This window comes from Podarcis pityusensis, assembly GCF_964106645.2.
Source record: "Podarcis pityusensis genome assembly, chromosome: 14".
NCBI lineage: Eukaryota > Metazoa > Chordata > Lepidosauria > Squamata > Lacertidae > Podarcis > Podarcis pityusensis.
In genome coordinates, this window is record NC_138039.1 from 18,983,257 (window position 1) to 19,008,886 (window position 25,630).

Here is a 25,630-nt window from a genome sequence, read left to right on the forward strand (position 1 = left end):
AAGAGAGCTATCTATTGATTTGCGGGAATACCAAAAATAACTTTAAACTCTCCAGCCAGAGCTGTGAAAAAAAATTCTCTCATATATATATATATATATATATATATATATATATATCCATCCTATTGCTAGGAGACCATGGTTACTGGGAGGCAGGCATTGCTAGGCGACACCGGTTGCCGTGGTGACAGCTGGGAGCCTGAGTCATCTGCAGTGCAGTCTATCTTGGGTAGGAGCTGGCCAAACGGTGACTGCGCGCCTGCTGAGAGGTTTCACACCCCCTGCTCTGTTTATGTTTGTTTCCGGCAGAGTAGGAGGAGGGAGCGGTGGAGATTTGGGCTCAGGAAGAATCAGGCTTTTTATAAAATATTCAATATGCAGAAGGACATTATATCTATTTCAATTGCTGTGGAGAGAAGGGAAGGCAATGTTTTTGTGTGTATACCCTGAGCACTGTGGAAGTGCTTTGCTGCAAGAAGGATAGGAGAAAGAGAGAGAGAAAGAGAAATCCTCACATGTCATCCGGTGCATGAATGAAACATAAACCTTAGTCCTCCTAGAGGCAGGTAGGCCTAAGTGTTTGGACCGTACCACTTCAGGTGGCTGGTGGGGATTTCACACCATGGAGTGCTCCTCTACACCATAAAATGAAGAAAGAAAATTAGCATGTCAGGGAGAAAATCAGGCTCGCTCCCTGAAGTGCTGGTTTTCTACTTGAAGGGGATTCCTCCCCCCCCCCATGGAGTATTTAGTGACATGTGCCCCACAGAAACATAGGAAGCTGCCTTATCACAGGAGCCAATTCATTGGCTCGTCTAACTGAGATCATATTAACACCATAAATTTAAAGCACTATGATACCACTTTAAATAGTCATGGCTTCCCCCAAAGAATTCTGGGAGCTGTAGTTTGTTAATGTTGCATAGCGTTAAGAGGAGACCCCCCCCCCCCCCAATTCCTTCATGGTGTTACAATTCCTAGAGTTCCCTGTGAGGAGAGATTGATAATAATTAAAACCAGTCTGAGAACTGTAACCTGCAAGGGGAATGGGAATCTCCTAACTCTCAGCACCTTTAACAGACTAAAGCTCCTGACTCCTCAGCTGGCATTTCCTTCCTCCCCTGATGTCTAAAGCCACCAACTGGGTTTGGAATTTATCTGTGGGCCAAGATAGTTTTCCTACTGGGATCCCATTTTTTTATCTCTGTCCAGCCTTGGCCAATTGGCACCATCCAAGACAAATCACATGATGTCTTTTGTAGGTCAGCTGACTACCTGGTAAGACACCTGGTGCTCCTATAGGTTAGAATGGGTGAATTTGTCAATTCCAGTTTCCTCTCAGTTTGTCATTGGATAAGGCACTCTTTTGGGTAATTGTCTCCCAAGCCATTAGGGTGTTAGTTATGAGCACATAAAGTTATGAGTAGAGTCATTCCCTGGCAGTCAGTGCAGCAATGTCAAGACTGGTGACATTGGGCTGCCCCACTTACCAGCCTAGCAGCTGCATTTGGATATCTGCCTCATCATATACCAAATGCTTGCCTGGCAGAGTCATCTGTATGAGGTCAGGATGAAATCATCAAAGGATGATCATGCAAACATGCAATTTTGATTTCCTATTGCAGAGGGTTTATTTCTGATTATTTCACATTTGAGTTGCTCACTGGTCTGCTTGGGGCCGGACTACCCAGGGACTATTTTAGGGGAAATTGCTTTGCAAGGATGTGCATATTAGTGTTCTGCTTGGGGAATGATCCCCAAACCCATGTTTTAAAACCACCTCATTGGGAGCTAGGTTTGGGGCTAGTTGGGAGACTATTTCTCCTTATATGAGATGAAACAAAAGGATGGATTTGGATATGGTGAAGCAATGGCGGCTAAGAAGTCTATATATCTGTATGCAATTTCTTTTGATATAACACATATTGTATACCATCTTCACTAATACATACATGTTCTCACACACTTTGCCCAAGTCTGTGCATTCACTCTTTTTCTTTTATTGGACACCTGGATGGAAACCTTGGTGGCAAAATTCAGAGAAATGCAAATTTCAAAATGAAGGCTGAATTTCAGATCAGACAGATTCACCTTTCAAGGCTGGATTTCTCCGGACTACCCCTCATGCATAGCTCTTAGTGGCTTCCGTTAAGTTCTGTGGGACAAAGTTTAATGGGCTACAGCAAGCTGAGGGAGCAAGCCAGGCCCAGGAACATTTTGTACCCTTCATTGAGAGGAGGGTGCAAGAGGGCAGAAAGCAACCCTTCCTGGGAAGCTCCCTGTATAGTTTTTAGGGTTTCACCCATGTCCCTCCGCTGCTGTTGCCATGACACCTGCTCCCTTCAGCTAAAATACCCCACGGGGTGGAGCTGGGGGGGGAGAGAAGGAGTCGCACTGCTCATAAATTAAGGACGCAGCAGGGGATGGGAGGAGGAGGCAGAAGTCGTGTTTATCTGCCAAGGGACGCCATATCCTCCTTGCCACCGAATGCGAGAGTCAGTAAAAGGCTCTTTTCCCAGCTGCCACTGGGACCGGCCTGTCCCCGGGGCCTGTGAATGGCTGATGAAACCCAGGATAGGGCCTGCAGGGATGGCAGCCGCCTCTGCCTCCCCCTCCTCCTTGGTTATTTAAAAGGCAGGTCAGGTTTCTCAATCTGGCAGGCGTGCAAAATGCTAAAGGGGGGGGGCTGGCGGAGAGGAAGAGGGAGACTGCAGCTCTTAAAATAGAAACATTTCCTCCCTCCTTTCTCTCTCTAACACACACACACACATTCCCTGCATATTAGCCGACCCTTTCTCTAGACAGATTTTTCCTTCCACTTTTTTCACCTACCTCCCCCCTCCTCGCCCGCCTTAGGTTCAAGATGGTTCCTCTTCCTCACTGTCCTTTTATCACTCAGCGACTGGGCTGGATTAATCATTATGCTAAGTAACCTACAGAGCAGGGCTCCCACCTAATTAGGGTCCCTGCCAGGATCTGATTACAGGCAGTCCAACTGTCTGCCCTTGTTTACTAGGGGACAGGTCGAGTTTTCTGGTACCTGCTCGTGTGTGTGTGCGTGTGTGTGTGTGTGTGTGTGCGCACGCGCATGATCTTGGGGGTCCTGCACAAAAATGCGAGCACATACATATGTCAGCCAGAATTCTTTAGGCTTCATTCTCTCCCCCTCCCCAATCTTTTAGATCAGGGATGAGAAAGCTGTGGCCTTCCAGGTGCCTTGCTTTGACCATTGGCTAAGCTGGCTGGGGCTGATGGGAGATGCAAGTCCAGCAGCATCTGGAGGGACCATCTATAGTGCCCATCTCTATGGCAGGTGATGAATCTCTGCACTTTGACTCTAGCACACAGGCATCTGAAGCAAGGTACACATTGCCCCTCCTCCACCGCCACCCTCTATCAGTGCCTATCCCGACACTGGATGTGACAAGCTTTTCCAAAAAAGTGCAACCTTACTCAGGTCCATTCTGAGATAAAACATTAAACAAGTGGGAGTCAGTGCGTGGCCGTGGCTGGACAGTCTGACTACAACCTGAGAGGCCAGGGTTCAAATCCCCAAGAAGCATACTTGGTGACCTTGGGGCAGTCCCTGTTCCTGTCTCAGCCTAGCCTACCTCATGGGGCTGCTGGGATAAAACAGAGAGCAAGGGGAATATACCACCTTGAGCTCCTTGGCAGAATATGCAATACCTCAAGGACTGCCTTTCTCCATATGAACCTACCTTGACCCTGAGACCATCCTCTGAGGCCCTTCCTTATGTGCCTCCTCTGTAAGAGGTCTGACAACATGAGAACAGGCCTTTTCTGCAGTGGCTCCCCATTAGTGGAATGCTCTCCCCAGGGAGGCTCACCTGATGCCTTCATTATACACCTTTAGGTGCCAAACAAAAACGTTCCTATTCAACCAGGCCTTTGACTGATTGACATCTTATACCCCTTTTAAATGTGTTTGTAGGAGGGGGCAGCAGGGAGGGTGTGTGTGACTAGTTTGTGTTTTTTTGTTCTTGTTTTTATCATGTATTTTGTATTTTTATGTTGTGTACCGCCCTGAGATCTGTGGACGAAGGCCAGTTTACAAAAGTAATAAATAACAATAAAGGAAACTAAAGCAAAAGGTTGCAGCGTGTGGAGTGTTCCTGTTCACAGTTCCAGTCAGACAACCATGGCCTCCCTTACAATACTGTTTGATTTCTTCTACCCCCCCTCACCCCACCCCTTGAGTTTTCCATTTTTTCCCTAGTAAATTAGCATTGTGTGCTCATTGGGTATGCTTAGTCTGCACTGAACTTTTTTCTTTTTTAGCTACTACCCATTTTGGATCCCCCCTCCCCTAAATATTTTTTGTACTTCTGAAAACCTTAGGGCTTCCTCAAGCCTGCTAACACCTCTCTCTGGTGTATAGGGGGTGCTGTTTTGGCTACATAAGGAGTGGCACTCACACCTTGAACTAGAGGGATGATGTGGGTCTTGCAACACAGTGCACAGCTCTGAGTTCCAGAAACACCACCCCAAGTAGTCCATACCCACTGAGCATGCTCAACATTCACTGGGCTGGGCTCCCCCCCCCCCCCTGAGTTGCCCCCTCCCTAATTTTTGCAATTTATGTAAACCTTAGAGGTTTCCCCCAACCGCTCTGATACATATTCTTTTTGTGTGGATTTTGGCTGTATAATGAGACACAGAATACTGATATTAGTATATGTGATGATACCCTTGCATTTAATAATAATAAACCCAAATACTGTTAAGCAATAGAGACTGCTTCCATTAGGGTGAATGGGGCTCTGCCGGCCAGCTTTCTCTTCCTCTGTCTCCATGTTGTCCTTGTTGAACTCAGCAGGGAGGGGGGGAGGGGGACAAAACAAGAAGGAGTTGCGTCATTGGCTCAGACTCTGCCTGTTATTGGCTCCGGCTCCACCTACAGTTGGGCTGCCCGCCTTCTGCCCTACCAGAGGTGGCCAACATGGTGCCCTCCACATAATAATAACAATAATTTATTATTTATATGCTGCCCATCTGGCTGAGTTCCCCCAGCCGCTCTGGTTGGCTTCCAACAAATGAAAACACAATACAAAACCACATGTGGTTGGACTCCGACTCGGCTCAGCCCCAGATGACCCCAATTCCCCTTGGGCCATGCCAGCATAGCCAATGATCAGGGATGCTGGACATTGCGTTTGAATAACTTCTGGAGGGCGACAGGTTCCCCAGCCCATCAGACCATTGTGCGGCTTCTGTCATTTTGTACAGTAGGCTCTTGTGTGGTAGGATTCAGTAAAATAGTTTGCTAATATGTCACCTTCTCTCCCCCTCCCCTTTACTTTCTGTGCTGGTGGTAGTTGCTGCTGCTATGTGGAACATCAATAACCATTCAGAAACATGCTGCTCTGTCCATGCTACTAATCTGCTCAGGGAAAAGATGGGTGGGGGAACATGGATATTCATTTCATTCCTAATTCCCCCTCAAAAAAAATAAATAAATGTGGTGATTGGGGATGGGGGAGAAATTGGATTCAGTTCGCATTTTAGGTGAACCTACCTAATTTGCACTTTCTGGATCAGTACACAAACCCAAATGTAGTCATGCTTTGAATTTTGCACCTTGCTGCATTTTGCACCATGGTTATCTAGTCAAGAAATGTGGACAAAAATGCATGCACTTAGAATCATAGAATTGTAATTGAGTTGGAAGGGACCCTGGGGGTCATCTACTCCAACCCCTTGCAATGCAGGAATGAGCAGCTGTCCCAATACGGGGACTGAACCTTCAACCTTGGGGTCATCAGCACCTCGCTCTAACCAACTGAGCTTTGGGTAAAGTGTGCCTAGAAATGTATCTGTTTGGAAAAGCAGCATACCAAAAGGCATTATATAAGGAGGGATTTGCTTTGCCTTTTCTCAGATTGTAGAAATTGTGTATATTGGACAAAATAGAATACAAATATATGTATATTAGGGGAAATTCACACTACTGCTGAATTTTCATGAGGACTTTTGTTTGTTTTTTTAATTGCATACAAATGTGGAAATGAGGAGAACTAAAATGAGAAACTTAAAGAAACTGAAATGGACATATTTGCCCATCCCTAGTGGCGATGAATGGGGCCGTGGGGAGGAGAGGGTTGATTTGAATCTTGGAAGTTAGAAACTGTCTTGAAACACCCTGGGCCCGGCCTTCAGAGCTGCTGGCCATACCTTGGCACTGCAAGTCTTAGGATCGGAATGTAAATTGGTTTAAGTCCAGGCTCAACTGGGTTGTTGATGGGGCTATAAAAAGCCTCTTGACAGCCCTATTATAAACCATACACACTAATCCCCTATCCATCATTTCATCCCTCCCTCCCTCCTGAGCTTGCAGATATAGATATATACGGTTTGCAATAGATCTCTTGCAAACCCAACCCCACTTGATCGACCTAAACTGTAAAAATAATCCAAATCAAAACAAGGTAAGGCCGTAAAGGAGGAGAGTGGGGAGCCCTTGTATTTATTCACAGCGAGCGGTTGTTGTAATCTCTTTAGGATCCAAGCCAGGAGGGGTGTGTATATCTCTCTGTGTGAGTGAGTGTGCAGAGGTCGGGGGGGGGGGGGGGGAGAGAGAGAGAGAGAGAGAGAGAGAGAGAGAGAGAGAGAGAGATGGGACTCACCGGCCTGCAGTCATGCATTATTGATAATAACAGCCGTGCCTCTTTAACTGGCTTTGCTCTACGACACTTGAGGGTGCGTGCATGAACATGCCTGCAAGCGGGTGTGTGTGCGTGTGAGTGTGTGTTGAGGGAGGGAAACAGGCAGAGAGAGAGAGAGAACCAACGCCAGCATCTTTCATTCCCTGCACTCTGGATAACCATCTCTTGATTTTTGCTTGGGGGGGCGGAGAGGAGGAGAGAAAAGAAGGGGACGCCTATTTTCCCATCGCTGCCACCTCTTCTGCAGCTCCATTCATCCTGATCTGGTGGGATGCATCTCCTCGAGTATCCCCCCCCCCAGGTTGTTGTTGTTAGTATTATTCTCTCTCTCCCCCCTCCCTCTGTCTCCCATCTCCATTTCTGAAAACAACAGAGACCAGCCGTGGATTCTCCTCTGAGCGGGCTGGAAGCAGGAGGTTTGTGCGCTGGAGGAGAGGGGAGAAGGAAGAAGGTTCCCTGGCTGAGGTTCTCCATCAGGCTGGATTGGAAAACAAGGGAGATTTCGACTCCTCTTTGCTGTCCCCCCCACGACCACCTCTGGCATCCCTCCATCCGGTCCCTGATGCTTCTCTTCTTTACATGAAAAGGCCGTTGGTGTGCGGAAGGCATGGCATGAGCTAAAACGACTCTCCTGGAGGTAAGCATGCTGCGTCTGTGTATTTAATCCTTTACGGCACAAATATCTCCCTCTCTCTCTCTCTCTCTCTCTCAAGCTTGCACACACACTCTCCCTCGCTCCCTCCCTCCCTCCCTCTCCCCTGAATACCTTCCCACCAGGTATTGATGTCTGTAGGACGGCATCCCACCCAGAGGGTTTTTCTTGCATTTGCACCACCAAGGGAGAGACCATCCAGGGGCTGTAATTACATCCCTCCTCAATGAAGATCAGAGCATCTCAAAGCCAGTGTTACATAAGGACAAACCTCCTTGCTTTGCTTAACAGGGATCCGACTCTGTTTCTATCTGTCTCCAGCAGATACTCTAATATAGACTGGCAGCCTAGGTGGTGGTTGTTTTTAGATGGGGGGGGGGATTTGACCCCTCCTGCTCAAACACCCCCCTCCCCCAGTTTTGGTTTGCTGCATTGAATGGAAATTTTAGTGGATCGCTACCAAGGCGATCTCATCAAGAGGCTGTGTGTTGAGTGGGACACACTGTTGTTGTTGTCATTCTTTTTGGGGGTGCGGGCGGGGGGTGTTGCTGCTGTTGTGATTCATGGATTTGGGGGGTGTCTTGATGGCGCCATTTCCTGATCCCCATCTGGGCTGGCTAGCCGAGAGGATGTGGCGGTGAGATGGTTGATTTTTGGGCCCCACGTGGATCTCTTAGTTTGGAAAGAAGGTAGACTGGGCGAAAGAAAACAGGGCGAGCCTGACCTGGCTGTTTTGGATTTTGCTTCTCTGCCCAGTGGAAAGAGAAGAGGCCCCTGCTGTTTGGACTCTTGCCTTCTATCCTGGTTGAAAAATGTTTGTTGTTGTTTTTTAAATAAGAAAGAAATAATAATAAAGCAAGCCTTTTTGTTTGATGTCATATATCCACTTCTATGTGGGTCTTGAGTCCACTGCTAGGAACACTTGCCTGGGAGTAAGCTCCACTGAACTCGTCAAGAATTATTTCCATGCACAGATTTGGTCTGCACAAATTTAATTTTCTGGACCTCCCCCCCCCCCATACCTATGCTTTTTACCTAAGAACCTCTGGTACAAAAATAAAAATAAAAAACAGGTTGACTGGCGCAGAACAAGAAATGACCCAGGAAAGTGTCACCTGTTACATTTTTTCAGGGTTCTGTAGTTAAAGGCACATCAGAAGGGTTGGGGTTTTTTTTTAATTTAAAAAGTGGCAGCACTATCATAAGCTCCCCTTCCCATATATATGTATACACGTAAAAAGAGCAAATAGTCTTCTTGGGGGTTCTGCCTAGAGACTGCCAAGAGCCGAGATTTGGAATGGCACTGTAGTGATCAGCAGCCATAGAGGAGACACCAGTGGCAGATTTTAGCAGGATGCTGTTTGGCTTGCCTGTTATTGTTTCGAAATGCAGTGGATTTATTTTTGGGTTGGTGATGCGAGGGCTGTGTTGTTTGGAAGATATCTCTGCAGCTTTCTTCCCATGCTTAAGAGAGTGGTCTGTGGCTAGCTGGAGAGCTTCTGTTTTCTCGTTGAATTTGGGGCTCGGTTTCTTTCTAAAATGACTATTTTGGAAGCTCCAACTTGTGTGCTCTGTCCTGAAAATCTTGATCCCTTGTTCCATGAGTGTGGCAGCTGGTGAGATGTGGTTCTCTCCCTACCCCTGTTAACAAGCAGTAGAGTCGCCAACTCTTTTTCTAGCCTCTGCTCCTGCACCTTTCCCAAATACCTGGAGCTGAGCCACAGATGTTGTCAGATGAACAGGTGTGTGTCCTTGCACTCCAAAAGCTTCACCTGCTGATATCTGCCCATGAAGCAGCTCTGAAAGGCAGAAGAACAGCCTAGGCCATTTTTATTTTCTGGTCAGTTGGAAATTCCAATGGTTGGTGAAAAATATCCTGGCATATGCCAGATGTGCTGCCCTCTCTGTTTGAGAACTGAATTCTGATATGAAAAGAGGGTTGTGGTGTAAACATTGTGAAGGTGAGAGAGAGAGCTGATAATAATTCAGTCTTAATTTAGCACTGAAAGACACCGCAGTTGTTAACTAAACAGGGCTGGTAGTCGTGCAAGTTTAGCTGTGCTGATTCCCCATAATAACAGAAACAATGAGCAGATTATGGTGGGCTGTGTTCTTCACTGTTTCTGTTCTAAAAATGGCCATTCCCTGGTTAAATTGTGCCTGCTGCGTTGGAAATCCATAATCGCTAAGCCCAGACATGTGGGAGCTGGCTGTGGCTATTCTCAGTAGTGGCAAACAAAACATTTTGCATATGCTCAAAGAAACTATTTTCTGTGGGATCCATGCCTGCCACTAGAAAGATGGGCGAGGGGTCACCCAAGGTTCAGTTTCAGCATGCTGGGTTGGTTGGTGTTTGCTTCACTCTGTGTAAGAGCTCATCCACATTTCTGCTTGTCCTGTGCCTAAAAAGATTAGGTCCAAGTGGTTTCACACTTGACCCACACTTTCTAGACACTGGTCCAAGTGGTTTTGCCTTTGACGTGACACTTTCCCCAGGATAACCCTCTCCTTCGCACTAAACCAGAACAAATGAAAATCCATGGAAAACCCAATGGCCATTTGTTCCAATGCAGTGCAATCAACTGGGTTTCCCCAGAAAGAAAATGGTGGGGCAAAGGAAGGTATGGAGAAGCCCTCAGACAGGCTTTCATAATCTGGTTCCCTCCAGAGGTTTAGGGTGGCAGCTCCTGTCTGGGACTGATGAAAAAATAGCCCCAAACATCTGGAGGGCATAAGAAGATCCCTGATGGATCAGGCCAATGCCCATCTAGTCCAGCATCCTGTTCTCACAATGGCCAGCCAGATGCCTGTCAAGCAGGACTTGAGCACAAGAACATTCTCCCCTCCTGTGGTTCCCACAACTGGTACTCGGAAGCATTGCTGCCTCTGACCATGGAGGCAGAACAGGGCCATCCTGGCCAGTAGCCATCAGTGACCTTCTCCTCTGTGAATTCGTCCAGTCTTCTTTTAAAGACATCCAAGTTGATGGCCATCACTTCCTCATGTAGGAGGTTGTTGTTTTGGGTTGTTAGTGGAGAAATCATCTGCAAAATTCCTGCTTTTTTCACTTGAAAAAAAAGAGAAAAAAAGTTGTTAAAAGGTAGCGATGCTGGTACTGTGTGACTGTGTATCCTGAAATATTTCACAAATGAATTTAGGAATGCTCTTGTGTCTATAAAAGGGCAGCCTCCTTATCATACCAAGGATTTTCATCCATTTGTATTGCTAGAGTAGCAGGTGACAGATCCCTGTTCTGAGGACCTTCCAATTTAAATCAGGGTTGGGGGGAACTTTGGCCCTCCAGATGTCGCTGAACTACAACTCCCATCATCCCTGGCCATTGACCATGCTTGCTAGGGCTGATGGGAGCTGTAGTTCAGCAACATCTGGAAGGCCTAATGTTCACCACACCTGGTCTAAACCAAGGAAAAGGAGGGAAGTGCAGCCAGAATAAATAGAGGAGGGATATCTGCTTGTTTCAGTTGGACGTGTTGAGGTTTGGCTGCAGGCTCAGTTAGATGTGGGAAGTGGGAGGCTGTGCGAAAAGGTTCAAAGAGAAGGTGGCTCTTCAGGAGGGATCTGAAGGCCCAAGCCGACCATTCATTATACATGACTCTCATAAGAATGTAAGAAGAGCCTGCTGCATGGGGCCAATGGCACATCTAGCCCACCGTCCTGTTCTCACAGTGGCTGCCCAGATGCTTGTGGGCAACCCTGAAGCAGGACTTGAGCACAAGAGCACAGCTACCCCCACCCCATAGTTTCCAGCAACTGATCATGAAGGAAGAACATAGCCATTGTTCCTAGCAGCCATTGATCAACTGATTCTTCAGGAATTTGTCTAATCCTATATTAAAGCCATCCAAGTTGGTGGCCATATCATGGACCCTTGTGGCAGTGAGTTCCATAGTTTAACTATGCACTGCATGAAGAAGGACTTCCTTCCATCTCCAGTGATTCATTTACTCCTTTTTTCCTTTTTCTTATGCATAACTGACCACCCTACCTTCAAATGCTCTGTGCGGGTACATTGTGGGGATCCCTTTCAGAAAATATTAAACGGCACATATGCCAAAAGTTCTCCAGATTTTGGTGTGCACGCAAACACAATTCTCTAGGCGATAAATAAAGAGGATGGAGCAACTCTCCTAGAGGAAAGCTTACAGCATTTGGAACTTTTTAGTTCATAGAAAAGATGAATAAAAGGCGACATGGTAGACGTTTATGAAATTATACATGGCATGGAGAAAGTAGATAGAGAGGAAAAAATCCTCCCTCTCTCACAATGAACATCTGAGGATTCAAGACATACAACAGTGCATAGATAAAAATATATTATTTGCTCCCACCAGATATATTGATGGCCACCCAATTGGATGGCTTTGAAAGACAATTGGAGAGGTTCATGGAGAAGGCTGCTAGACACAATGGCTATGCTCTGCCACCACTGCTCTGAAGACCAGATGCTGGGAATCACAAGTGAGGAGACGGCTGTTGTGCTCAAGTCCTGCTTCCAGGCTTCCCATAGGAATCTCCGCTGGTCACGTTGACAGCAGGATGCTGGGCTAGATGAGCCTTTGGCCTGACCCGGCATGGCTCTTCTTACGTTCCTAAACCATCATGATACCTGGGTACCACTTCTGCTGTCAGAGGCCATATGCCACTAAATACCAGTTACTGGGAATTGCAAGTGAGGAGAGAACTGCTCTTGTGCTTGGGTCCAGGATGCTGGACCAAATAGGCCATTGCCCTGATCCAGTGGGGCTCCTTTAATATTCTTATGTTTATATTCTTGGTTTTCTGCATCAGGTGTGATTGGATGACCCAATCACAGCTGCTGCAGAGAGGTAGCAAGATTAGCCACACTCAGAGGAGATCAGGCGTGAGTCAGTGCCCCAGTTCTTCCTGTTTCCAGTGCTGACGTGGGTCCAGCACAGTGATTCATTCAGAAGCGCTGGACTGGGAGTCCTTATTCTTGCAGCCCTTCAGGCAGAAATTTATTTATTTATTTATTTATCTCTCTATATTAAAATCTGCTTAATATAAAAATAAATATCATATATATACACAATTGAATAAAATGCCTTTTAAAAGGTAAATGAAACCAGAATTGAGACTATATACCATAGATAAAATAGAGCAGTGCATGAATGAAAAAGTTTAAGAATTGGGAATCAAGAATCTAAGACGGCTTGGGTGAACACAGAGGGGTCATGTCCAATGTTACAGTTCCCAGAATTCCTTGTGAAGAGGGATTGACTATTAAACCACACCTGGAGTTGTAGCTGGGTGAGGGGAAGGGGGTTTCTCCTAACAACTCTCAGCACCCTGAACAAACTACAGTTCCCAGGAAACTTTAGGGGAAGCCACAACTGTTTAAAGTGGTATGATGATGCTTCAAATGGTGCAGATGGGGCATTAGAGGAATGCAATCCTATACTGTATGTTTAAGAAGTGTTTTAAAAGCTGGTTACTATTTCTGCCTCTCAAAGCACCTGGAGGAAAGGGTGTCCCTCTGAGGAAATGTAGCACATTAATAGAGTGAAAACAAAACTTTTGACTTTACCAATGGGCAGTATTGTACTCCTTAGTGGTAAAACATGTGGTTTGCAAGCAGAAGGCCTTAGGTTCAATTCCTGGCATTTTTAGTTAGATAGGAACATAGGAAGCTGCCTCATACTCAGACCATTGGTCCATTGGGCCTAGTATTGTCTACAATGACCAGCAGCACCTCCTCAGGGTTTCAGGTGGCAAGTCTCTCTCAGCCCTACCTGGATATGCCAGGGATTGAACGTGGGACCTTCTGCATGCCAGGCAGATACTCTGCCACTGTACAAAATAGCAGGTGATGCAAAAGATCCTTCTCTGCCTGAAACCCTGGAGAAGACCTGTCAGAGTAGCTATGATGCTGAGCTAGCCTGGGGTGGTATTAGGCAGCTTCCTCCATTCCTATAGGGACAGTGCTATTGCATTCAGGTCTTGCTTGCAGGCCTCCCTTAGGCACCTGCCTGGCTTCCATGAGAACAGGGTGTTGGACTACAGGGCTGTTCTTACACTCCAACTTTAATTTAGAAAAAAAAAAAGTATAATTCAGGAGGTGGGGGAAAGGTATCATTACTTGCCTGAAGTTTGCAAACCTCTAAACGATTGCACAAAATATTTGGGGGGAGTGAGGCAATTGCTGCAGTGAGCAGTTTAGATGTCACATTAATTGAACCCGGTAGCTCACTCTGCTGAATATATATTGAAAAAATGAGATATTCAAAACAGCTTTCCCTTCAGGCCAGAAAAGCTTTTGCACTTAAATGTCACAAATTAGTACCTTTAAATTTTCACAGTATCTCACTTCCAAAAATATCAGACCTGTTCCCCACCACCACCCTCCAAAGTTTAATACAGTATTCACAAGAAAGTTGTTTGAGCCAGTTCCTAAGGGAAGAGATGGTAAGATTACCCACACAGAACCGTCTCAGCTAGGGATGGGGCATTCAAGACTTTGGACTCTCATAGCTGCATACAGGAGCTGCCTCTGTGGCAAAGCGTTTGCCTCTGAGTCAGCATCTGGTGACAGGAACACTCTAAGTGGGCAATAGGTGGCTCATTCACACATTCAACCTGTTGCTTGATGCTGCCACCAGCAAGTGATGCATAGGTGAACTGACCAGTAGAGTTTCCTTAATGATGATATGCCTTGTTGTTGTTGTTGTTGTTGTTTATTGTATCATCCCATCTGTCCATCCAGAGGAGCCCAGGGCAGCAAACACATTACTGATAAAACAATCAACGATGAAAAGCGTGAAAAACAATTTCATATACAGTCGTACCTTGGTTGTCAAACGCCTTGGTATTCGGACGTTTTGGCTCCTGAACACCGCAAACCCGGAAATAAGTGTTCCAGTTTGCGAATGTTTTTTGGAAGCCAAATGTCTTTTTTGGCTGTTGGCATTGTTTCCGGAGCCAATCAGCCAATCAGAAGCCACACCTTAGTTTGCGAACTTTTCGGAAGTCGAACGGACTTCTGGAAAGGATTCCATTCGACAAACAAGGTACAACTCTCTCTCTCTATATATATATAAAAAGCATTCCAATGTAAGTATCTATATGAAAGGCTTGTTGGAAGAGGAAGGTCTTCAGCAGGTGCTGGCTAAACCGTAGAGAGGGTGCACTATCTAACCGATCCTGTTGATGTCCTCTTCTAGCTTGGCTCAAGGCTTCTGGGGAAGACTGTGTTGAGGATGTGGCACTTCCTGGCAAGGCAGGATTATGCGAGGAAGAGGAAGAGTCACAACCAATAACAATGCAAAGTCCAGTCTGGTAGAGCAGAGTCAAGGTAGGCTCTGCAGGATCACAACAAGGCAGGTCTGTCAGGACCCTGGACAGATCACTGTGGCAAATGCTGGCTGCAACTCTCCCCAGAAGAGCTGTTGTCTTAGCAGCCTGGCTGATTCCTTATGAATTGTCACTGGTCTGACTGGCTGTGGGCCCTGCCTGCCTCTGAAGGCCTGTTTGTTTCTCAAAGGGCCATTGCAGGTTCCTGGGGCCCAGGGGCAGTGAAGATTGCATGGGGCAGGGGGCTTTTAGTCCAATGAATCAGGTGAAGCCATGTCATCTGACCAGGAAGGTCCTGGAGTGGAAGGTGATGCCTCCCTGCATGATGCCTTCTCCCCTCTGAGTCTTCCTTTGAACCAGAGGTGGGAACAGAGGCCTGAGAACACGGCAGTCTTTTTTTTAATATTTCATTTTTCAAGACGATATTGTTATACACTCACATCTTTTTCAGTTTCTACATTTCTGGGATTACTCAGATCCCTTGGACTCCCCCCACCCCCTATATCTATTTAGATATAGATAGATAGATAGATAGATAGATATAGATATAGATATAGATATAGATATAGATATAGATATAGATAGATATAGAATTACATTTTTCTAATCCACATTATCTCCTTTTTGAACTTCTTAACTCATATTACATTATAAGTGTTATAGCAATGCTGTTTGTGTTTTTAAGTATATACAGTGGTCTTTAAGGTATTCTATAAACTTTTTCTACTCTTGACTGAATTTCTTGTCATCTTGGTGCCTGATCCTCACGGTCATCTTTGCCATTTCAGCATAGTCCATCATCTTGGTTATCCATGGTTCTTTAGTTAGGACTTTCTTTTCCTTCCACTTCTGGGCAAGTAGCATTCTTGCGGCTGTTGTCACGTACATAAATAGTCTTTTTAAATCTTCTGGTATTTCGTCTTCTGTAAAAAGGCTTCTGGGTTGTTGTTTTAATAAAAGTTATCTTAAACATTTTTTTCAATTCATTGTATATTATTTCCCAGAAGTCTTTTACTATTTTACATGTCTACCATAGACCAGAGAACATGGCAGTCTTTGTCCCTATGTCCCACTTTACAGAGGAAAGTCCTCTATTTGAAGACATCCTCTGTTTCAGAGCTGGGTAAGCTGTGATTCTCCAGATACTTTTGGACCACAACACCCATCATCCCTGATCACTGGCCATACTGGTTGCTGTGGAGATCAACCACATCTGGAAGGCCACCAGTTTGCCACCCCAGCTCTGTTCTATCCATTCCAAGTCTGGTTTTAAAGATAACAATCCTTGCATAAGCAAGGAGATGCATATGCTGGGGTCAAGCGTGCATAGAAATACATATATTCATGAACACAAAAATGCTGGTGAATTTTAATAGGGACTTGTTCTTGCTTTCTTTCTTGCAAACTGATGTGAAAATGTGGAGAACTGAACTTAAGCTTGGAAAAATGAGGGAAAATGAAATGGGCGCATTTGCCCACCTCCTTCACTCCTGTGCCATCTGTATTAGAGAGCATCAAACTTGTTCAGCCAACATCGCTTTTGTGGGTTCTCCTCCTGACCCTTTAACTGCATCTTGATATTCAAAAAAGAAACTGGTGATCATGTCGTCCTGTCCCTTGTTTGCCACACCCAGAAGTTCTTCTTCTGCTGCTGCTACAGGGTTCTCGAATCTCACTGGATTTGTACATATATTTGTTTTTAAACGTGATTGTGGGGGAACAGCCCACTATTGGTTTCAATTGTCTAAACCAAAAGGAAGCTGTCCGGTCTTGTGGTTCATCTTCAGGAAACCTTGGTTTTATCCTCATGTGCCCTCAGCTGAGTCACTAACGGCTTCAGTTTTTTGAATGGCTTTTCTTTTCAAACAACTCTGCAGCAGAATTTCATCCTGGAGCCCCTTGTTCTCTTCCTCATAAATCTAGAGTTTGCAGTCTTGAGTGTGGCTAATGGCAGGTGATCAGATGCAAAAACAAAAACAAACAATCCCTGAACCCACCCACCCCCAACCATTTTATTCCTTCCAGGGACACCTGTCTGTTTTTGTGGTTGATTTTCAGGGAGGTGGGGGCTCCTCGACCCTCCAGATATTGCAGCAGAGGTCATCTGCTCAGAGTCTTCTCCACTGTGGTGAAAAGTATTGTGTTTCTTTTAAAATCATAGTAATTCTTTACAAATTGCATATAAACACATATTTCATGCAATTCTGCACCCCCTCTTATCCTATTTTTGTGTGTGATGTAGAAACAGTCACTTTCACCAATACCACCAACTTACTGAGAAGGCCCTCATCTTCCTGATCGCTTGTGATGGCACGGGGATGGGCTGGGCAAGTGGGCAATAGCTCAGTGGCAGAGCAGCTGCTTTGCACGCAGACAGTCCCAGGTTCAAACCCTGAAATCTCCAAATAGGACTGGGGAATGCTCCTACCTGAAATTCCAGGGGGCTCCTGCCAGTCAGCTCTGGCCATACTGAGCTAGATGGGATGGTTGGTCTGACTCTGTTTAAGGCAGCTTCCTATGAGAGAGTGCTGTGGTAGTCAGGTCCTTGCACGCTTCTTCCAGGGGTCTCTTGAAACCCTGGAGAGCTTCTGCCAGCTGGTGTTGACAATATTGGGTTTGTTGTTGTTTAGCTGTTTAGTTGTGTCCGACTCTTCGTGGCCCCATGGACCAGAGCACCCAGGACCAGAGTCCTGATATTGGGTTAGATGGACTAATAGTCTGACTTGGTATAAGCCAGCTTCCCAGGCTTCTATTGATGTGTCAGCCCTTTAATCATAGCCATGAGGACTGGAAGCTTCCGTTATTTTATTTTTTAGCAAACAGGCCATAACTTGGTGGTAGAGCACCTGCTTTGCATGCAGAAGGTCTCAGGTTCAAAACCTGGCCTCTCCAGGTCAAAGTGGGAATAGTGTGGGGAAACCCAGAAGTACTGTGGGAGAAGGATGATGGTATCTGCTGAATCTGTCTGGCTTGGTGCTTCTCTGCTCAGCACTGAGTCATTAATATGTAATAATACTAAATAAGAATAATAAATAGGGACATGCTCACAACACGCCAATTCTCATTTGAAGGACCCAAGAATGAGTGGTCCTGAGACCTTCCACCGTCCTTATTTTCCATTGCTAAGGGCTTGACTCTATCTCTTCCTTGTGCTCTCTTTGCTTGCTTTGCAATCGCCTCTCTCCTCCAGCGATTCCAAAGCCAGAAGAGGGTTTTGTTCCTTTCTGCTCAAAATAAACAAAACAGAGCTGTCCCAAAATAGGTGACCAGCAGTTCAGATGCGGCTCAGCAGCTGCTGAGTGTGAAATGGCAGGCTGTGAACTGCACAGTGCTTCAGTGTCCTCATGTCTGCCTCGACACTAGAGAGGAGGCATCTGCTCCCCGCTCAGAGGTTTCACTTCCAGGGAGTCTGGGGACGCAGCTGAATTCTGAAGAAGAACGACTTTAGCAACTCACACTCGGGGGGGGGGGGGATGTAACAAGGCATCCCCAAAAGGCAGGGGACATGAATTTACTAGGGACACGAACCAAAAAATGGAGCCATTTGGAGCATACGTTTTAAGAGGAATAGGGTAGCACCCCTGCTGGGTAGATGCAAACATCGTTGGAAAGCACACTGTGCAGGATATCCCAAAAGGGAAACTGATGTGGGGTGTGTGGGTGTTCAGGTTGCAGCCTGCCTTTGCTGAGCACAACAGCATTGCCTTTAAGTTCTCAGATAGCCACTGAAGGAGAGCCATATGTTCGCTTTTCCAAAAGCTGCAGCAATTTGCAGGCAGAGGGGGATGGGGAGAGGGGAGGGGCTGTGCTTGCTGCCTCCGCCACTCGCAGTGGGATGTCAGAGAGGGTGAAAGCCAGGCCTCTCTGTGTAAATAACCCTGCAGGGCACTGGTGTGTTCACTCTTGCGATAGACAGCGACTCCCATTAACCTCAAAAGGGTTTGGGTTTAATGGAGGGTTTCTTTGGGTTTTGGAACCGAGTGCTAGTGAATGCTGAACTCAGAATAAATCCTGCTCACGAGGCTGGTTAGACGATATAGATCACGAAGACATTTGCACACTGGGGAAACCCTGCTGTAAAAACAGGATGGTGGGGAATGTCTACCACGCAGAGGATTTGTTTGCATACAGTTAAGGATAATTTGTTCCATTATCCTAAGAGCAAACAGCCAAGGCCTCCGTGATCAAGGTATTCCAGAGTGTTTCAGCTGTGTCTACCCACCCACCATGATTACAAGTCATTATAATACCCTCTAGGGTAGCAGTCCTAGGGCTGTTCACACAACCAGAGTTGCTTCATACTAGGAATGCTTGAGGGATTAGGTTTTTGGCAAAGTCCACTGTGAAACTGACCTGATCTGTCTTTTCTAGGCTAACATGCAAATCAGAACTTAGGAAAGTAGGAAACTGCCTTATGCTGCACCAGACCTTTGGTCCATCTAGCTCAGTATTGATGGACCTCCAGGGTTTCAGACTAGGAACAATCCCAGTCCTACCTGGAGATGCTTCAGATTGAATTCAGGACCTTCTGCATACTGTTAAATGTGTGTAATAGTGTACGGAGGGAATTATGATACCCGAAGAGCTTCAGAATAAGGAAAATGAGAACATAATGAGAGTTCATCTGGACCAGCCCATCCAGCATCCTGTTCTCACAGGGGCCAACCTGGTGCCACACAAGCAGGACGTGAGCCCAACAGCACGCTCTCCACTAACGTTCCCTAAGAACTGGTATTCAGAGGCCGTATTGAGGAACTACACACAGCCATAATGAGTAGCAGTCATTTACAACCTCTATCTCCGTGAAGTTGTCTAATCCGCTTTGAAAGCCATCCATGTTAGTGACTATGTCCACACTGCCACTTGTCTCACACTTTCCTCTGGGAAAACCTGCTCCTTATCACTGAATTGGAGCAATTGGCTTTTCCATAGACTGACATTTGTTCTGATTCAGCAGTGAAGAATGTGTTTTCCCAGGGAATGCGGCAGGGCAAATGGGAAACTGCTTGGACCCTTGCTTTCTAGGTGTGTGGACAAGCCCACATCTCTATTCCTTTTGGTGCCTGTTAAAAACATTTTTGTTCAGGGAAGTTTATCCAGGTGTGTAGAAGTTGGCATGTATTTTAATCAGTTTTCAGATGAATTTTTTATTTTATTTATATTTTGGAGTTTTTGAATGTGTGTTTTTAACTTTGTCTTGCGTTGACAATTTTAATCTGTGGTGTGTGGTTTTTTTGTTTTGTTTTTGGGCAAACTGCAAATAGACCCTCTAAGCAATCAAGCGGTATATAAATTATGTTAAATAAAAAAGTAAACCTTTGGAGAGCAAATTCCAGAACTTAACTATGTGCTGCTTGAAGAAATGTTTAGTTAAAACTAGTTTGCAACCTGCGCAATGTATCCAGCTTATGTTGCTTTTTATTGTCACCGTCACCTCACAAATAAGTGAGGTTTGATAAATAAGGAAACATTCACTGAAACAAGGAAGAGTTAGGAATCCTATTCCAGATGCAGCTGCTCACCACAAAGGCACAAAGGCTGGCATCAGACATGGGCCATGTTGGGGTGCTTGGGCCTTTGACAACTGCCCAACAATGTCGGGTACCAACGACTGCTTTGCATAGGACAGTGGTTTTCAATGGATGTGCCGCCGTGCCCTTGAGTGCATTGTATGATGGTCAGATGTGCTGTGGGTGGGGGGAATCTCGGGCAGCACCAGCCTCCATCCCTCTTTCCTTCCTTCCTCTTAATACATAGATTAGATTAATAGAAGAGGCTGTGTGTGGCAGAAGTGAGGGCTGCATCACCTGCAAGGCATGGTCTGCAAAGCCTGATGGGAAATGTAGTTCCTGAGCCCTGCCTCTGCCTCAGATGGGGTGAAGTTCCAAGGCATGTACACACACACACACACTATCTCTCTCTCTCCAACCCCTGACCCTAGGGGTGGGAATTTAGTAGGGCTTGCTTACAAGTAGGCACAGTTAGGATTGCAGGGAATGGAATTCCTTCTCTCCACACATGTACCATGCACACAAACACACAACTCACACGCACCAGGGAGATCTGTGTGTGTGTTTTATGAAGACTAAATGGCCATTGCAGTATATCAGTATACCAGTGCTTCAAAGTGCACTTTGTATCTTTTTCTGATTGCTATATAAATTTGTTTTCATTTTCCTCCCAACTTTCAAAAGCAACATTTAGCAAAGCAATGAATGGCTCATAATTTTTTAAAAGCCTTTTCAAAGCTGTACTGCTTAAATTTGAAGCCTTAAAGGAATGATGGGCAAAACCAGTAAATGATGAAACTACACAAGTTTTTACCAGATATCCCACAGGGGAGCCGCGTAAAGAATGTAGTTGGTCAAGGGAGCCGTGGACTCAAAAAGGTTGAAAGCCTCTGATACAGGAAATCATTCTCGAGGAAATCATTATTTGCAATCTGACCTGATTTGCACCTTCTGGGCTAATGGGCGGATCAGCTTCCAATTGCCCAGAGGTGTACCTAGGGGTTGGCAAAAGTGCCCCCCCTGGGGGGAGGGGTAGACCGCCACCCCCCCAAAAAAAATAACCTATCAGGCTATGTAGTATATGTCTGTGGCTCTGCACTGCAGCTGTCATGGTGAGATCAGATGCAAGAGAAGTTTCCCATCCTCCTTGCACCGTGGCACAAAGGCATTCAATTTTTTTTCACTCTTTTGGCAGGCACCAATATGGCTCCTTGCCAGGGGTGCAAGAGACCCTAGGCACACTTCTGCAGTTGCCCTTCAGATTTCACACTTCTCCAAATTTTATGGTGCTATTCTCGACTCATAATATCCCCATGTGTATTTTAGGACAAAATGCATTTAGAAATGTGAATTTTGTGAGAAAACTGCATTTAAATATGAATTTTTAAGTAAGAAAAATGGTAGATTAATGTAGGAAATGGGACACAACAGACTTATTGCACAGACTTATTTTCCATATATGTTTCTCTGTGCCCAAAGCTGGCAGAAGCAAACAGCTCTCAGGGGCAGGTGATTCACATCAGGACTAGGGAAGTCAGGGAAGCCAGACATGGGTGGAGCCAGAGCCAATGATGCTCATAGGCAGAATCAGTGGCAAGCAGAGCCAACTGATTCTAGTTCTGTCCTATTCCTCCTCCCAGCTGAATTCTACACAAGCAAGACTGAGACTAAAGAGGAGAAAGCTGACAGGCAGGGCTCTGGACCACTTGTAAATGGGAAAGGTTGAGAGCAGACTGAGGTTGGTGGGGCAGTGCCTTATTTGCCCTAATGGGGCAGCCTTGAATCCCCCTTACAAATATTTTGGGGAGATAACTGTGTTGCCAGTCCGCTATGGAGAGAGCTTCAAGGTATTAAAAGACCTGGCTATCAGAAAGACTGCCTTCTCCTATATAGACCACCACTGTGATCTACTGAGGCTGACTGAGCCGTTCACCTGACTGCAGTGTGGGGAAGGGCCTTCTCAGTGGTGGCACCTGCCCTGCGGAATGATTTTCCAGCAGAGATCAGGCTTGCTTCAATGCTAGGTGGTCTAAAAAGTCCTCACTTACCCCAGCATTTTCCTGATCATTTTTGCTTTATTGGTTTGGCTTTGCGTGTTTGTGTGTGTATAATTTCCCCCTGTTGTTCTGACTTGGTTTTATTAATCTGATTTTATTGATTGTAGTAGATGGTATTGTGTTTCATATGCAAGCTGCTTTTATAGTTTGTCACAGAAGTGAAAAGTGATGTACAGATGTTCTGAACGAAGGAATAAATCCAGGTGTTGGCTCACACCGCTATCCAAATTGGAGAGAAACAAGCCTTTGCTTTGTTCTTCCAAACAGAATTCAACTGTGCATCCCAGACAGATACTTACAGGCCAATCAAGTAGTCTATTGTGTGTGGCTGATTAGTCTAATGGCGTCATACACTTCATGCATGACACTTCAAATTACATCTTCATTCATATTTGAAAAGAGAAATGATTACCGTTGCCTGATGCCCATCTTCCTGCTAGAGCGAGGCAGCTATTCAGCTGGGGGGGTCAGTCCTCCAGCTTCGTGAACACAGCACTCCTTATCACGTCTCTTCAGGGCCCTCTCTTTGTTTTGTTACTGCCTCACAGGGTGAGACAAAAAATAAATAAATACCCCCCCCCCGTTATTCTGAAATTTGCATGGGGCATTTTTCTTTCCAGTTGAGATTTCCATCTCACGCAATGTGAAGGGAATCTAGCATTTTTGATGAGGTGGATGTTTGTCCCTTTCAAAGGCTAAAAAAACACACAAAAACTCATCTAGATTTTTGGAAATTGATATTATGCAAAAGTAAAAGATTTGCATCCACTGACTTAGTGAGCGTGGTTCCATTGGGGTAGGTAGGTTTAAAGATTTATGGAGATGGGCTAGAGTAAAAGTAGAAGGAAAATGTAAAAGCAGGCTTCCCCAACCTGGTGCCCTCCAGCTGCTTTGGACCACAGCTGCCATGAGCCCCAGCCAGCCCTCTAGGAAGGCCTCTAGTCACAGCCACCCCACATATATTTAAAGTACAACTCCCCCCCCCCAATAATCCTGTAAACTGTAATTTAGCCCCTCTCAAAGCTACTACAGCACCCTTAGCAAACTATGGTTTCCATGATGCTTTGGGGTAAGCGATGCTCTCAAAATGAATGATGCGGACATGGTCTTTGAATACCCAGTACCCAGTCACAGGGGAGAACTCCAGCCTTCATGCCTTAACAGGGGTCTTCCCAGTTCCTCTAGGATGTGACCTGGAGGCTCCATTGAGCTGTCATGTGACCCAAAGCCATAATCTCTTGCCACAGAAAATTGCTTTGCAGGCAGGAGGTCCCATATTCAATCCCTGGCATCTCCAGACAAGGGCTGGGGGAGACTTCTGCCTAAAACCCTGGAAAGCTGCTGCCAGTCAGGGTAGACAATACTGGGCTAGATGGACCAATGGTTTGACTCAGTGTAGGGCAGCTTCCTATGTCACACTGCAGATTTGTCAAAAAGCATCGTGCTATTGGCAATTCTATTTAACTACAGCAAGTTCCAAGAATCTTCGGTACTCAGCTCACTGATGGCAACCCCTGCCAAGAGCGCAGGACCAACCAGCCACACACTTTTCCAGAGGTGTGTGTTTGCTGATACCAGAGCAAGCACTGTCCTTCCCCCCTCCCCTGCACCAGCTAACATGCAACCCCTGCTTCTTCTGTTCCTCCTTCCCCGGAGGTCTAGATTCATGACCCATGCTGAGATCCATTATCTGATTTCTATAGCCAGCTGACTCAGAGAGGGACAAAAGCTATTCCAGAGATACAGGGGAAGAATAAAATAATGGACTTTGCTTGGAAACAAATTCCCTCTCTCCCTGTCCCCCTTCACAGCTGCGTTCTCTTTGTGTAACGAAAAGCAGGAAGGGCTCTCCAAAGCCCTCTCCCACATTGGAGGACAAGGGAATGGGATGTCTAAATGCCCACCCCCCCCCCTCCGGCTCTGGGTTCAGAATGCCAGTGGAATCAAGTGGGAAGTGGGAGAAAGTGAATCAAACCTGGCTCATAGCCAAAGCAAAAGGCCTCTGTATGTCATCTGTTCCAAGCCATAGTGCAGCCAAGGCAAGATGTCAGGGCTGGAGCCCAGCCCTCTGCCCCTACAGCTGATAATGATGGCTACTGCACAGGGGGACTGGTAGGCTGGAAGGCGGGGAGCCCAACACTAGGTGGCGCCAATGACCAGTTGGTAGTTCAGAGCACAAACTTGTAGACTTGTAGAGGTTTGACTATTAAGTGACGGAGGGTAAATTTTCTGTGGGAATATATTTGCAAGATACAAGGTAAGGTGAATGCCAGGGGAGGGAGGGATAGCACCATGGTGTGTGCTGCACACTGATTAGCTGGGACTGGAGTGTGACAGAACAGGGGTTTGTGGTGAGGGTGAAGGATAGTTGGGTGTGGGAGTGAGTGGAGGGTGGCTGGGTGGGTGCTGAGGAGTAAGGGGTAGAGCAGGCAGGGTAGGAATGGGACTAGAATTATAAACACATGCTGAAATTCAAAGCATCCAAACACTGTTATTAGAAGCAAATCATATTAGAACCTGTTACAGCCAGCTTTTACTGTAGTAATAAAGTTTGCTTAATCCAACCACATCTCATATTTGGCTAAGCTATCAGGGCTGTGACAAAATAAGTCAGAGATAGTGGTACAGTGGTACCTTGGGTTACAGACGCTTCAGGTTACAGACTCCACTAACCTGGAAATAGTACCTCGGGTTAAGAACTTTGCTTCAGGATGAGAACAGAAATCGTGCAGTGGCAGCGGGAGGCCCCATTAGCTAAAGTGGTGCTTCAGGTTAAGAACGGACCTCCAAAATGAATTAAGTTCTTAACCCGAGGTACCACTGTATCTATATGTTGGCAGTGGAATGCCAGCAGCTGGGAAGTTGCTTGAGGTCTTGGGAGCCCAAAGCTGGGAACCCTTTAAATCAAATAGCAACCCAGCGGCGTTGAAATAACTTTTCCAAAGCAAAAGGGATGCATGGTTTGAGTCAAAGTAGCCTCTTGCTCTTAAGTGGTGGGCTTGAGTAGGGGAGGGCACGACTGTATCCTTACAGCCCCACCCCTCCTCAAAATTTCCCGACTTCTTTTCTGAATCTGCATGGATAAGCAGGAATGGTGAAGGGAAGCGGGGCAGAGGAGAAAATACTTGCAGCGCCCATTATGAGCTCAGGGAGGATTATGTGAGTATCACATGGACGTTCTCTTTTAAAACTGACATGTGGATTCTGGTAATTTAAAGGCAGAGACAGCGAATCCAAAGAAATAGATTTCCTTGCTGTCTCCGATCTTTGATTTGTGGAGTTCAGATGAGTCTATAAATAGCAGGCAAATAAGAACCAGCCTTGGGTTTCCCCCAGTGTGTTTGATGGGTTATCTGGAGGTGAGAGGCTGTTGTTTCATTGTCAGGCTGCTGAAACTAC

The 25,630-nt window shown here is 46.0% G+C and overlaps 1 protein-coding gene across 4 annotated transcripts in view; it reads left to right on the forward strand.

Annotated features, from left to right (window-relative positions):
* The first annotated feature begins 250 nt into the window (after positions 1-250).
* The window catches only part of FBXL16 (F-box and leucine rich repeat protein 16), a 60,635-nt gene continuing 35,255 nt past the window's right edge, over positions 251-25,630 (forward strand). The window contains exons 1-2 of one of the 4 annotated variants that reach the window (XM_080982010.1): positions 251-269; positions 7,057-7,320. The gene's annotated coding sequence lies outside the window, so the exon portion shown is untranslated. Of the gene's footprint in view, positions 270-6,370; positions 6,447-6,581; positions 7,321-25,630 lie in introns of those variants that run through there. The other 3 variants (XM_080982009.1, XM_080982008.1, XM_080982007.1) reach the window with 3 other exon arrangements.